The sequence below is a fragment of the Triturus cristatus genome, chromosome 5_2 (genome assembly GCF_964204655.1).
Source record: "Triturus cristatus chromosome 5_2, aTriCri1.1, whole genome shotgun sequence".
Lineage (NCBI taxonomy): Eukaryota > Metazoa > Chordata > Amphibia > Caudata > Salamandridae > Triturus > Triturus cristatus.
In genome coordinates, this window is record NC_140588.1 from 1,076,092,563 (window position 1) to 1,076,106,810 (window position 14,248).

General features: G+C 49.3%; 1 long non-coding RNA gene across 1 annotated transcript in view; it reads left to right on the plus strand.

The window, feature by feature from the left end:
* Positions 1-552: 552 nt before the first annotated feature.
* The window catches only part of LOC146829695 (uncharacterized), a 240,452-nt gene continuing 226,756 nt past the window's right edge, over positions 553-14,248 (plus strand). Inside the window, exons 1-2 of the long non-coding RNA XR_014962036.1 lie at positions 553-614; positions 1,981-2,104. This is a non-coding gene — a long non-coding RNA (uncharacterized LOC146829695). The remainder of the gene's footprint in view (positions 615-1,980; positions 2,105-14,248) is intronic.

The window sequence follows — 14,248 nt, forward strand, 5'->3', positions numbered from 1 at the left end:
AGAGTGACACGTACTGGCCGGGTGGCTATCGGCGGCGGAGAGTACAACGGGCGCTCCTCTGTGGGGAATCCACTCATACTAACGTTGCCACTCCGCAGCGTCTACTCATCGGCACTGGTCCTGCGTGTCCCCGGGTGTCCCCGTTGCATCAGACCTAGATGTCCTCTGGTAGAGACGGACAGGCATAATCACCCAATCCAAACCCGCCCACTGACGGAAGTGGAAGCGCTGTAGGTAATTTCTGCTCAGGGGCACATGCTGCTTCAGACATCCAATGGACGTTCTCATAGCCAGCCGATCACAAGCCGCGGTACGGCTTCGCGGGACCCCGATAGCCAATTGCTAAATGACAGGAACTCTTTTAGCCAATGACAGTGTATAGGCCCGCAACCAACCCAGTATTTTGACCAGGATTCGCCATGTGTAGACTATGTCTCTTTGTCTCTGATTGGTTACCAGTATTTTGAGATGTCGTAAACTCTGACCCGCTCAACATGCTATTCACGGAACTGAACCTGTGTTTAGAGAGTGTAAATTATAACAGGCTTCAAGCTCAAAGAACGAACTGTCCACATGTGGTCATCCTAATTTGAGCGCAGCGGTTTAGAACAGAGGTACAGCGGGGTATGGTCGAGTACACCTGTGTCTAGTAGAGTAATGTAGAGACATGCGTGTTGTGAGTAGGGTTTAGCAACGTATGCATTCTTGCAGTTGTAGCCCTTGCTCACTTCAGTTGCTGTAATTGAACGAACACTTCTGGTACAATTATGATTTGTAAAGGAAATGGTCACTAACGAAGAATTGTGTTGTTTTAGCAATTAATGATGGTGTCATCCAGTAATCTTACGTTTAGGGCTTCAATGTAGTGAGGTATATTGGACTAGATTTTCTGCTATTTGAATTTGTATAGCGCATAGACGGCTATAAGTATGATGCTGCGCTGTGGTGCTTTAGGTAAGCGTAGCGTAGAATGAGAGCCAAGATAATTCAGTCTGTGGAGGAGGGGTACGTTGAGGCACATTTTCATACAGTCGATGCAGTGAGGTGTGAGCGAGAAGGCATATGGATACAAAGGTACTTGGATATTTGGGCTATAGTTTTACGCTTTCAAGGTGCATCAGGACATGGATGGTGTTATTTAGCATTTTTATAGCACATGGGTTTCACAGGTATAGCCGTGTACCAGTGTGAGCCTGGTACCAGTTATGATGGAATAAACTGAAAGGTCCAGTGCAGCTGACGAAGTGCATTAACATTTATCCACAAGGGACCCATAGATGTTCCGTGCTCTCCAGGCGTACCGCAGTGATCCTGAGTCAGACGGGTCGCTCTGTCCTGAGCCTGCCTGTTGGTAGCACCAGCAGTTTTCACGCCCCAATTATGTTTGTAAAGTAAACTGTGACTGTAAAACATTAACTTGTTTTATTATGTATTACTTCATACCACAGTTCTGTGATTTCTAAGCACTGTAAATAATAGTCATTTCTTTGATGTAATTAACAGACATCTGATAATGCAGACGTAAGTATGAATTATCCACAGTAGTCTTTTGTGTGTAATTTAACGACACACGTTGGTCTTATTTTTTGGCCACTGTTTCGAATCTCTTCCCATTTGCTATACTAGGAGCAAATGAATCTTCAATTATATGTTATGTGTCACTCAAACCTTTGCAGGCTAAACGCCCTTGTCCCCTTATGATGTTTATTGTCACCCTTGCGTTGCCATTTTACTGTCATCTGAAATGTGTTTGTCCATCCCCATCCTTTCTGGAGTTGTATCTCGCCGAAATGTAGGCAGACACATTTTTCAAGTTCTTTACTGTGTTCTATGAAGTTAAGAAATATTCTGTTTTCTGCGGTTTTTCTATCTTCCACAAGCTTCTCTGTAGGTACAGGTGTGACGTATTTTTTTGGGACCTGTACGCTTTTGTTCATGTTTCTCAATATTTTATCGGTTTATTTTTACCGTTGGCTGCAGAAGCTGTGCGTGCCATGGAGGTTGAAGAGAACCGGGCTCTTACGCCGTCTGAAATAATTCCCCTCCCTCTGGAAGCACATACCGAGATGACCCTCGAAGATCAGCCGCTGAACCTACGCACACAGTAAGAATTGCATACATGAAAACCTTTCATAACTACATTATCAGAAAACGTGTTTAACCCCCCCCCCCCCCCCCCCCACCCCCCGACTCCCCTTCTCCCCCTCCAGAAGTAAAAGGGATTCTCTTTTCTATATACGCGAGTGTAGTCAGGTTCCTCATCTTTAAAAAATATAAATTCATTCTACACACGGCAGCCAAAATGCACACATGTAACTGGCTTTGACAACATTTGTGTGACGTCAGATTTTGCTTGTGAGAGATTTTGCCTTAATTATACCCCCCCTACTATGTGGCACATATAGATAGGAATATTGTGAATATTTACCTGCCAATCACCTCTTTCTCATAATCCTATTACTTTGGGAGTATGTAGAAGTATCTAACCACCAAATCTGTTCAGAGCGGGCCCCTGGCGCTTCAGGACATAGGCAACAACCATTGAGGCAATGGTCTTCCTCTTGACGTGCTTGTTGTAGGTTTAAGGCATCCTGGATCACATTCTCCAGAAAGACCTCAAGTACACCCCGGGTCTCTGCATAGATGAGGCTGGAGATGTGCTAGACTTCTCCAAGGCGAACCAGGCAGCCAATTGCAGGCTTGGAGATACCCTGGATGTTGTACCGAAGCACTTTCATGAGCCTCGCGCAATTCTGATTGGTTGTTAGATGTCGGTAAACATTCAAATCGGTCGAAACCAAGAAGTGTCGGCCGCCATTTTGTCTCTCGCAGTCTGAGGAGGTGAAAATCAAAGGTGGACAACGTGAAAAGGGGGCAGAGGGGACAGTTCCTGACCCCCTAGCCTTGGTCAGGGGGTCACAGAAGGACCCCCAAGGGACAAAAAAACATGTTTTTTTTTTTTTTTTTATATCGCGAGGTGCGCGCACCCTGTGCGCACAGCGAACCGTGGGCGCTCGGTGCACGAAGCGCACTGAGTGGCCAGAGAGCGCGCACGGTGCGCGCACGGTGCGCGCACGGTGTAAAACCTGAAAAAAAATAAAATAAAATAAAAACATAACTTAGCATTTAAAAAACCGTACAAATTCACTGAAAAAACCATAGGTTTCACACACGTTATAGTTACGAATTAGCATTTAAAAAACCTTGCAAATTCACTTAAAAAACCATAGGTTTCACACATGTTATAGTTAGCTGGACATTTCACTCGTAAAAAACAAATGAAATTCCCCCGTTATAGTTACTGCAGGCAACTATGTATGTATGTATGTATAAAATATTTATAGAGCGCACTGCAACCCTACGGGCATCCTGGTGCTGAATGACAAAGTGAAGGGAAGGAGGACGAGGGGTTATGCTCTAGGAAAGAGCCAGGTCTTGAACTGCCTACGAAATGATGTCACTTCTTGTACCTGTCTGAGCTCCGAAGGGAGACTATTCCAGAGACGAGCTGCCGCAGCACTAAAGGCACGTCCCCCCAAGGTAGATCTTTGTCTTAGGAATTTTGGCCAGCCTGGCTGCCGAAGAGCGCAGGCTGCGCATGGGAGTGTACCAACCAAAGAGATTTTGCAGCGGCCCGGGGCCAAGGCCATGAAGAGCTGTGAAAACTATGCACAGAGATTTAAACAGAATTCTCTGTTGTACCGGGAGCCAGTGGAGATCAGATAGTGCCCTAGTGCTAGAAGAAATGCGAGGTCTCAGGAGGGCAAGTTTTGCAGCAGCTGACTGAATACGTTGGAGTCGTTGGATCAGATATCCAGGGGACTCGAGCATCAGGGCGTTACAATAATCCAGCCGGCTGAGAATTGTGCATCGAACCACTGTTCCTCTAACATGGGGAGGGAGCAGTGGTAGGAGTCTACGTAGGCCTCTCATAATCATGTGGCAATTCGAGGCCACCTTATTGACGTGTGACTCCAAACTCAGCTTCTCATTGAAGCAGACCCCCAGATTACGCACGATTTTCACAGGGACCAAGGGTGTGTCCAAGGGGAGGGGCCAGAAATTAGAAGGTAAGACTTGTGGCACCTTACCTACCGAGCAATGTAGAATCTCGGTCTTGGCACTATTGAACTGTAGGGTATTAGTTCTCAACCACGAGGTCATTTCCCGCATGCAGTTGTGGAAGGAAGTTAAAGAGTCCACCTGGTCACCATCCAGGGAAACAATCAGATGCGTGTCATCAGCATAGTTGACAGCCATGATGTTGCTAGAATTGATAAGTTTAACTAGTGGTTGCATATAAACGTTAAACAAAATCGGGCTGATTGAAGAACCCTGAGGGACACCATGTTTATTGGGCAGGAAATCTGATTGGTACGGAGGCAGAGTTACTGCCTGCTGTCTGTCTGAGAGATAGGAACATAGCCACTTCAGAGCCAGATCAGAAACCCCCGCCTCTGCGAGTCTGTGTAGGAGGATGTTATGATTAACCGTGTCGAATGCGGCGGATAAGTCTAGCAAAATCAGGGTTGCAGAGTGCCCCTTATCCGCACGCACTCGAAGATCATCCAAGGCGGTAATCAGTGCAGTTTCGGTTCCGTGCCCAGGACGGAAACCGAATTGATTCTCCTCCAGCTTACAATTGCTCTCCAAGAAGCACGAGAGCTCCTGGCTCACCAAGCGCTCAGCTATCTTGGCCGGGAAAGGCAGCAGAGAAATAGGACGATAGTTCTCATAACAGGCGGGGTCCAGCGAGGGTTTTTTCAAAAGAGGGGAGACCAAAGCAACCTTCCAACAAGCCGGAACCACACCGCAAGTTAGTGACTGATTGATAATCTGGTAGAGGTACGGAAAGGTATCCGATCCTACTTCCTTCCAGAGTTTCTGCGGCAGGGGGTCCAACGGAGAACCCGAACAAACTTTCTTGGCTATATTGGAAAACTCCTCCATGGAACTCATGGTAACTCACGCGACCGCAATCCTCTGCTGATGACGTCAGATATTACATCACTGATGACATATGTGTCTTTCTGAAAAATAAATATTTGTAATATATGTATAGCTAAAGATTAATGGAAGAAGACATGGGTAAATAAGTGTCTAAATACAGTGATGTAATATCTGACGTCATCAGCAGAGGATTGCGGTCGCGTGAGTTATAGTTGCCTGCAGTAACTATAACGGGGGAATTTCATTGGTTTTTTACAAGTGAAATGTCCAGCTAACTATAACATGTGTGAAACCTATGGTTTTTTAAGTGAATATATATATATTTATTTGTAATTTTTTTTATATTTATAACATTTTAAACAAATTAAAATTTAAAGTTTATTGTTTTAAATTAATATACACATATATATATTACATTTTATATATGTATGTTTAAAGTTTTTTAAATTACATTTATTTATTATATTTGTTAAAATGTATATTACATCTAAATATTTTTTTTTAAAGTTAATTTTATTAACTAATTTATTTAACATTATTTTTATAGATTAAAGTCAAGTCAAGTCACAAAACTTATATAGCGCACTACATACCCATAGGGTTTCAAGGCGCTTAGGAAGGGGAGGAGGATTACCTTTCAAATATCCAGGTTTTAAGTTGCTTTCTGAATGCTAGGTGGTTCTGGGTGAGGCGAAGGTATGCGGGGAGAGAGTTCCATGTTTTAGCAGCCAGGTAAGAAAAGGATCTGCCTCCCATGGTGGTCTTGTTGATGCGAGGGATAGTGGCGAGGGCTTGGCTGGAAGAGCGTAGTTGGCGGGAGGGGGTGTAAAAGGACAGACGTGAGTTGAGGCATTCTGGTCCGATGTCGTAGAGTGATTTGTGTGCGTGGGTAAGCAGTCTGAAAGTGATCCTCTTATTGACGGGTAGCCAGTGGAGGTCTTTGAGGTGACCAGAGATGTGTTCGTTGCGTGGGATGTCTAATATGATTCTGGCTGAGGCGTTTTGGATTCGTTGGAGTTTCTTCTGGAGTTTTGCGGTAGTACCTGCGTAGAGGGTGTTTCCGTAGTCCAGTCGGCTCGTGACCAGAGCGTGGGTGACAGTTTTCCTTGTTTCGGTGGGGATCCAGCGAAATGTTTTTCTGAGCATGCGAAGAATGTTGAAGCAGGAAGAGGATACGGCGCTGACTTGTCTGTTCATTGAGAGTGAGGAATCCAGGATGACGCCTAGGTTCCGTGCGTGGTCCGTCGGGATGGGTGCTTTTCCGAGGGCTTCCGGCCACCAGGAGTCGTCCCATGAAGAGGGGGACGTACCTAGAATGAGTACTTCAGTTTTGTCTGAGTTCAGTTTCAGACGGCTGTGTTTCATCCATTCGGCAACTTCTTTCATTCCTTCGTGTAGGTTAGTTTTGGCGGTGCTGGGGTCATTGGTGAGAGAAAGGATAAGTTGGGTGTCATCCGCGTAAGAGATGATGTTGAGGTTGTGATGGCGTGCGATGGCCGCGAGGGGGCTCATGTATACGTTGAAGAGGGTGGGACTGAGTGAGGATCCTTGTGGTACGCCGCAGATGACTTCATAGGCCTCGGACTTGAATGGTGGAAGGCGGACTCTCTGGGTTCTTCCGGTGAGGAACGAGGTGATCCAATCAAGTGCTTTTCCTTGGATCCCGATGTTTCTGAGGCGCTGTAAAAGGGTGCTGTGGCAGACTGTGTCGAATGCTGCAGAGAGGTCAAGGAGGATGAGGGCGACTGTGTCTCCATTGTCCAGTAGAGTTCGAATGTCGTCTGTTGCTGCGATGAGGGCGGTCTCAGTGCTGTGTTTTGCTCGGAAGCCAGATTGTGAGGGGTCGAGGGATTTGTTGGCTTCGAGGAAGGCGGCGAGCTGGTTGTTGACAGCTTTCTCGATGACTTTGGCCGGAAATGGAAGAAGCGAGATGGGGCGGTAATTTTTGAGTTCGGTGGGGTCTGCTGTGGGTTTTTTCAGGAGGGCAGTGAGTTCAGCGTGTTTCCAGTCTTCTGGGAAGGTAGCGGAGTTGAAGGAGCAGTTGATGACGTCTCGGAGGTGCGGTGCTATGACGGAGTCTGCTTTGTTGAAGACGTGGTGAGGGCATGGGTCTGTGGGGGATCCTGAGTGGATGGAATTCATCAGGCGGATGGTGTCCTCAGTGGAGATTGGGTTCCAGGCGTTAAGGGTGTTCACGGGGGGAAGGTGTACAGCAGATGGTGGGGTGGGTTGGTTTCCGGGTTGGTTGTCAAAGCTGTTGTGGATGTCTGCAATCTTGTTGTGGAAAAATGAGGCTAGGGAGTCGCAGAGGGTTTGAGAGGGGGTGATGTCGTTGGAGTTGGCCGAGGGATTGGAGAATTCCTTGACGATGTTGAAAAGTTCCTTGCTGTTGTGGGCGTTGTTGTCAAGTCGATCCTTGAATGCTGTTTTCTTGGCTTTTCGGATTAGTTGGTGGTGAGTACGGGTGGCGTTTTTGAAGGCGTCCTTGGTGCTGGTGGTAGGGTCTTTTTTCCAGGCCTTTTCGAGGGAGCGGCAGAGTTTCTTGGATTTCTTAAGCTCATCGTTGAACCATGAGGCCTTCTTGTTGCCGGGTTTGTTTTGACGTTTTTTCAGTGGAGCTAAGGTATCAGCGGTGTTGGATAGCCATAGGGTGAGGTTGGCGGCGGCTTCGTTAACGTTAGAAGAGAGGGCTGGGGTGTTTTGAAGGAGTAATGCGGAGATTTGGTCCGTGGTGATTTTGTTCCAGTTTCTTTGCAGAGTTGGTTGGAGGTGGTTGGTGGGTTTGGGCTTGTTGTAGGTGAAGTGGACGCAGCTGTGGTCAGTCCAGATGAGATCCGTAGTGTGGCTGAAGGAGACATGATTGCTGGAGGTGAAGATGGGGTCGAGTGTGTGACCTGCGATGTGGGTGGGGGAAGTGACCAGTTGTTTAAGTCCGAGGTTGGCGAGGTTGTCCACGAGGGTGGCGGTGTTGTGGTCGTTGATCTTTTCGAGGTGAAAGTTTAGGTCTCCCAGAAGGATGTATTCTTTGGAGGGGAGCGCGTGTGGGGTGATGAAGTCCGTGATGTCTTCACTGAATTTTGCGCGGGGTCCTGGTGGCCTGTAGAGGAGTGTGCCTCTGAGTGTGGTCTTGGGGTCGGTGTGGATCTGGAAGTGAAGGTGTTCGGAGTTGGCGAGGTTGGCGTCGGAGCTGGTTGAGATGCGGATGGATTTCTTATGGACGATGGCGATTCCTCCTCCTGTGTGGCTGGTACGGTCTTTGCGAGTGATCTTATAGTCTTCAGGGATGGCAATGGTGATGTCTGGTGCGGAGGAAGCGTTCATCCATGTTTCCGTAAGGAAGGCGATGTCCGGAGAAGTGGTGTCTAGTAGATTCCATAGGTCGATGGCGTGCCTGTGGACCGATCGGGTGTTGAGCAAGATGCATTGTAGGTGGTTGGGGTCGGGTATCTGTGGTGTGGTCGTAGTGGAGATGTTGTTGGTGCCGCTGAATTTGCAGGAGAAGCAGGAGAAAGGACCGTGAGTTTGTCCAGGGGCGGCTTGGACGCAGTTGGGGGCGCGACCGGGGTTAAGGGCTAGGAGGGAGGCGGCATCGTAGGTAATGCGGGGGGGCTGGGCAGCGCGAGGGGCAGGGGGTCTGGCGCTGGGCGCGGTCCAGGCGCGGACGGGCGTAGACGGGCTTACCTTTGGCGCACCTTCGGCGCGGGTTGGGCGCGGGCGCTGCGCGTGAACGCTGCGCGCGGGAACAACTGTCATATATGGATAGTGGAGGGGGAGGGGCGAGGGCGGCTCAGCTGGGAGGCGTGGCGGGCTCAAGGGAACAACAACAACAGTAACAGAGCCAAAATGGAGGGGAGGGCAGAGCAGGGCGCCGATAGCACACGATGTCAATTACACAATGCAGGAAAGTAATGGAGCGACCAAGCAAGCATCCGGTGAAGCAGTGACCAGGCGGTGGGAAATGATAATGATTCCTGGCGCTGTTTAAATAAATAATTAAATGCTCACACGCTCTAAAATCTTTTCGCTATGCAAATATAAAGTACCGCAACTCTGAAACGCTGAAACGCTATGGCGCTATTACAATCAATGAATCACTCAGCTTTGTAGCACAATACCGCCTTTCAGCAGCAAGCAGGCAGGGGAGCGACCACTCGAGGCAAAAAACGATATTTTGTACGTCGATATTTTTTATATAGATATTGTTTTTTCAATGTTTTTGTACTTTCAATTATAAAGATAGGATGTTGATATTTATGTGTCGATATTTGTGTATGGGGATATTTTTGTAATCGATATTATGTCAGTGACTCGAGCCAGTGGTGTGCTCACCGTGATGCCGTGGCAGGATCCCACCTCAGCTGGCATTCACCGGCCCTCAACTTCAATGTACCATAGGGTTTTAATTGGCAGTCCAACTCACAAAAGTTAGGCTGCTTGATACGCGTTTCAAGACAAGTCAGGGGGGTAAGCAGCACCACCACTGATGCCTGGAACCTGACGTGGATCTGTCTGCCAGGCAGCACAATCTGATCAGGTGAATTAAGAAAAGTCGCTTTTGCAGCATGGTTCTGTCAGATCCCTATCAGAGCTGCCACAGAGAAGAGCAGGGCAGTTGCTGGAGGTGGTCACGGATGCTGTAAATCCCTCCTAACCCCCAGGATACAGCTGTAACACTCTCCGCCAGAGTGGAGAACGATCTGACACCCTGAAGTGTTCCAAGCCTACTAAGATTGGTTGCGGCACACCGCTTCAGGGAAATGGTTAGTACAGGAGCCAGGTGTGTCTAGGTGGCAGTCCCACAGAGGGGTTCACTCTCCTGGGTGACCAACCTTCTCATCATGTTGAATCCTGAGGGTGGACTGCACGGACCCCACACGTTTACCTCTTCATGGTTTTACACCCTCTTGAACTCCCTTCTAAGTTATTTTTAACTTTCACTTAGGTACTTTTGGCTATTAGAATTGAATCCTTTTTAGTTTAGCTTCCTCTGCTTAGTAATACGCTTAAATTCAGGGAGTTGCCTTGTCTCATATGAGGTCGCAATTGGATGCTGAAGTTTAAGGAACTTGGTGGGGCAGATAGAGGCTAAAAGAGTGTGATTTTCCCAGATCGGGGTCCGAAGACCATAAAGTGAGAGCTAGAACTACACCAGCAGGGGGTATGGTGACCTCCCATCCTTGGTTGTGGAAAAGATGCTGAAGACAATGTACGCGAGCAGCCGCGGGACACCACAGACAGCCACGCATTACAATCAGTCATGTCTCCTAGGATATCATTTAAGGGACAGCCCAGATACCTGTGTTCCAGAGAGGACAGGCATGTCAGTGGTGTGCAGCCCTGGGGGGGACAAAGGGAACAAAGCCCCCTGCAAAGCCATAGTCATGCTCTAACAGAACCCAAGTGAAATTGGCATTCAAGAAACCCTCAGACAGGGATAGCCCTGGCGGAAACCTGTGGCCAGAAGATCTGATGATCAATGTGTCCCAATTCCAAAACCAACATAATTGAAGCAGAGTTCTCTCGATTATTCATAGCTGAAGGATTCCACCAATTTAGTAAATGCTTCAGCCCCCCAGAACACTCAGTCAAGAGAATCAAGGGGCTGTAGGCAGGGGCTGGGATAGGATCTTAGCTCATCTTGTGGTGGACCACCAGGCTGATGCCAAGATCCAGCTACAGGCTTTTTAACTGTAGAAATTGTAAAATTCACTATTGGACCTGGAATTACCATGAGTGCTGTCACCAGACTGATCATCCGATGGATCCTTGTTAAATGATATACAGTGCACTCATTCCACTACAGGGGCTTGAATGAGTCATGCGTCATTATTTTAATTACTACATCCCCAAGTCAGGAGTGGGTAATTTGTGCACCTGCTGCTTTCCTTAGATCTGGCATCCATTTTGCAGGCTACTTCTCCAGAAGTGAACACTGATTCCCCTGACCTCATCGTCGTAGACACTGAAAATACGATTCAAAGTTGACAAGGTAGATATCCCAATGTATTGTTGACATCATGGGCACATGCAATTGGTCTGAGGTTATCTTGAGCAACCAAAGCATCCAGGCGAGCCCCTATTGGTCGGTCTGATGAATGCATGCATCCATTGAGGTGAGATCTATTCAGCACGCATTAGCTCTAGCAATACTACAGTTATCCGAACCCGTGGAGTGATCTAGGGATTCATAACTGATTTATTGAGCCATTTTCAGCTTCACTGTACAGGCTATATGTACTTAAACATGCATGGCTTAATCCAAGACAAGCTTGTGATACTGAAAGTATCAACTAGGTATTTGCTACTGCTGGAGAAAAGAGGGAGACATGTGCCTGTCCCAGACAGACCTATGACCCTATCAAGAGCTTGTGAGCCTGTGCTGCTTGCAGGGATGGGAGGACAGGATGATCGCACAGGCACTGGTAGCCCAGCCTGCTCCTTAACGACAGAAGGGAGTGGTGGGCCAAGGTGCAGCCTGGCAAAGATGTAGGAGGCTGGCGTCACTGCCCCAAGGAACGATCATTCCAAGCTACTGTGGAAATATACTCAGTGAAAAAGTGGCAATGGCATGTGAGGCATGGACATCAGGTGGCATCTGAGACTGGTGCCCCCTACTGCATGCATCCTTGCCAGACCACTGGGATAGTGAGCTGCCAGGCTGCTCAATCATTGCGTTGCTGGGTGGGGAGACCCTCTGTCAGAGGGACTTCCCGAGAGGCAAATCCTTGAGGCAGACAGTCCCAGGCAGTGTGGAAGCTCTTTGCTTGAAAGAATAGCCAAGGCTGGCCAAGAAGTCCATCTCTAATTGATCAGAATGCAGGGCCCCAGCCTGCTCTCTGAGAACGGAGGGTTGTGGAGGCACCAAAGTGCATGTTAGAAGAGGGGCCCTCGCAGTCCCCTCAACACGACACCCAGCTGATCCTCTCCCTCACCAACGACCCCGCCACCGCCAGAGCCAACCTTCACGAAGGGATGAAAGAGGTAGCCGAATGGGTGAAGAAAAGTCGCCTGAAACTGAACTCGGACAAGACGGAAGTCCTCATCCTGGGATCCTCACCCTCCGCCTGGGACGACTCCTGGTGGCCCCCCGCCCTAGGCAGCGCACCCCAACCAACAGACCACACACGCAACCTGGGCTTCATCCTGGACTCCTCCCTCTCCATGACCAGACAAGTCAACGCCGTCTCCTCGTCGTGCTTCAACATCCTGCGCATGCTACGTAAGATCTTCCGGTGGATCCCCACCGAGACCAGGAAGACGGTTACCCAGGCCCTCGTCACCAGCCGGCTGGACTACGGCAACTCCCTCTACGCCGGAACCACCGCCAAACTCCAGAAGAGACTCCAGCGGATCCAGAACGCCTCAGCACGACTCATCCTCGACATCCCCCGTCGCAGCCACATCTCCGGACACCTGAGAGACCGGCACTGGCTCCCGGTCAACAAGAGAATCACCTTCCGTCTCCTCACCCACGCACACAAAGCCCTACACAACCAAGGCCCAGGATACCTCAACAGCCGCCTCAACTTCTACGCTCCCAAACGCCAGCTTCGATCGACCGGCCACGCCCTCGCCACCATCCCCCGCATCCGAAGAGCCACCACAGGAGGACGGTCCTTCTCCTACCTCGCCGCCAAGACATGGAACTCCCTCCCGACCCACCTCCGCCAGACCCAGGACCACCTCGCCTTCAGGAAACAACTCAAGACCTGGCTGTTCGAGCAGTAGCGGACCCCCCTCCCCTAGTGCCTTGAGACCCTCTGGGTGAGTAGTGCGCTATACAAATGCATTGATTGATTGATTGATTGATTAAGAGTGACAGGATGACAAAAGGGCCCCTAGCACCCTATTCCTATTAAGTCAGAGAAAGGTTACAAACTTTTGTTGAAATCATGCACCCTGGGTGACAGGAGGGGTCATTTGATCAAATGTATCTAACCTCCTGGACCCCTGGCTTGACTAGAAGCTGCAAACGAGACCTCTTTGGGACTTCCAGGGCAGTCTAGCCTTTCGGGTGTGTCATTCATTCCCATGCTGCCTGCAGCCAGATGACCAGACTCCGAGAATGACCATCTGCTCAAACTATGCTGTCCAAAGGGTGGTTACGCTTGCCCTTTGGGGGACAAGCCAGGTGCAAATGGACACCACAGGCCTGCAGCCAGAGCCCGGCCTGGGCTCAGGCCCCGCCAGACATGGGACCATACCAGAGCTCTGACTGCAGCCTGATCACAATGTTTCACCTCAGCGAAGCAGGGGAGCTATACCCGGGCCTGCTGAACCCTGTCCTGTGCACTTTGTGACACAATGCGCCAACAAATGGAGCCTAGTCCCAGGAGCCCAGGCCTGCTGGAGTTATTCCAGTCAGAGCCTTTTGCCCAAGTTAAGAAGCGGAGCCCTGCCCACACATAGGAACCCTGTCCAGGACATTTTCTAACATGAAGGGTTGGCGATTGGCCCCCCAGTCCCGGATGTGCTCTCAGGCCTGCTGGTGATCTGACCGGGCTATGTAGCTTGGGTCACCAGCAGTTAGTCGTGGAGCCCATAGTCCAAGGACAACACACGGTGCATGCAGCTCTGACTGGGACCTGCCAGAGGACTCAACCATGCAGGAAGTGGCCAACCCTCCTCGGTCCAGTGATTCCTGTCCAGGGTATGGGAGGAGGATTGTGGTCCATGGATGGAGCTGGCAGCCCTATTGGAACCTAGAATCAAGCTTGTCACACCCTCCTGACTGGAAGAAAGATCTAGTTGGTGCAGCAGTCCCTCCAGAACACAATAGTTCTCTGGGTGAAGGTGAATAGGCTTTATTGTAATCTGGGCGGCTCGGGTGGAAAGGGCGAGACTTCTGAGCAGAGGCGTCCAACCACATGCTGAATATTTCAAATGAGTCCTCGTTAGGAGTTCCAGGGAAGGTTGGAATTCTAGGGGGCATATTAACAAGCGGCAGCGATAATTATCGCTGGCCGCGCCTAGCGCGAGTTTCCCTAACGCTGGCTATCGCTGGAATTCATCGCCAAGAAAGCGCTGTATTTACAACGCTTAGCCCATTGGCGATGAAAATTCCAGCGATAGCAGGGAAATGTCCCAACATCGCTGGAAAACCAGCGATGTTCCCTGCTAAACAGCAATGACCTTGCTGATACGACCCTGTGGTCGTAACCCCACATTCCACCTCCCATGCAAAGTATGCCTAACACTGGCGTTAATGGCCGGTTAGCGCGATTTTGTTTATCGCTACGCCGGCGGGGCATTGTTGTAAATATCGCAAACTGCCTTTGCGTTATTTACCCATGTAGTC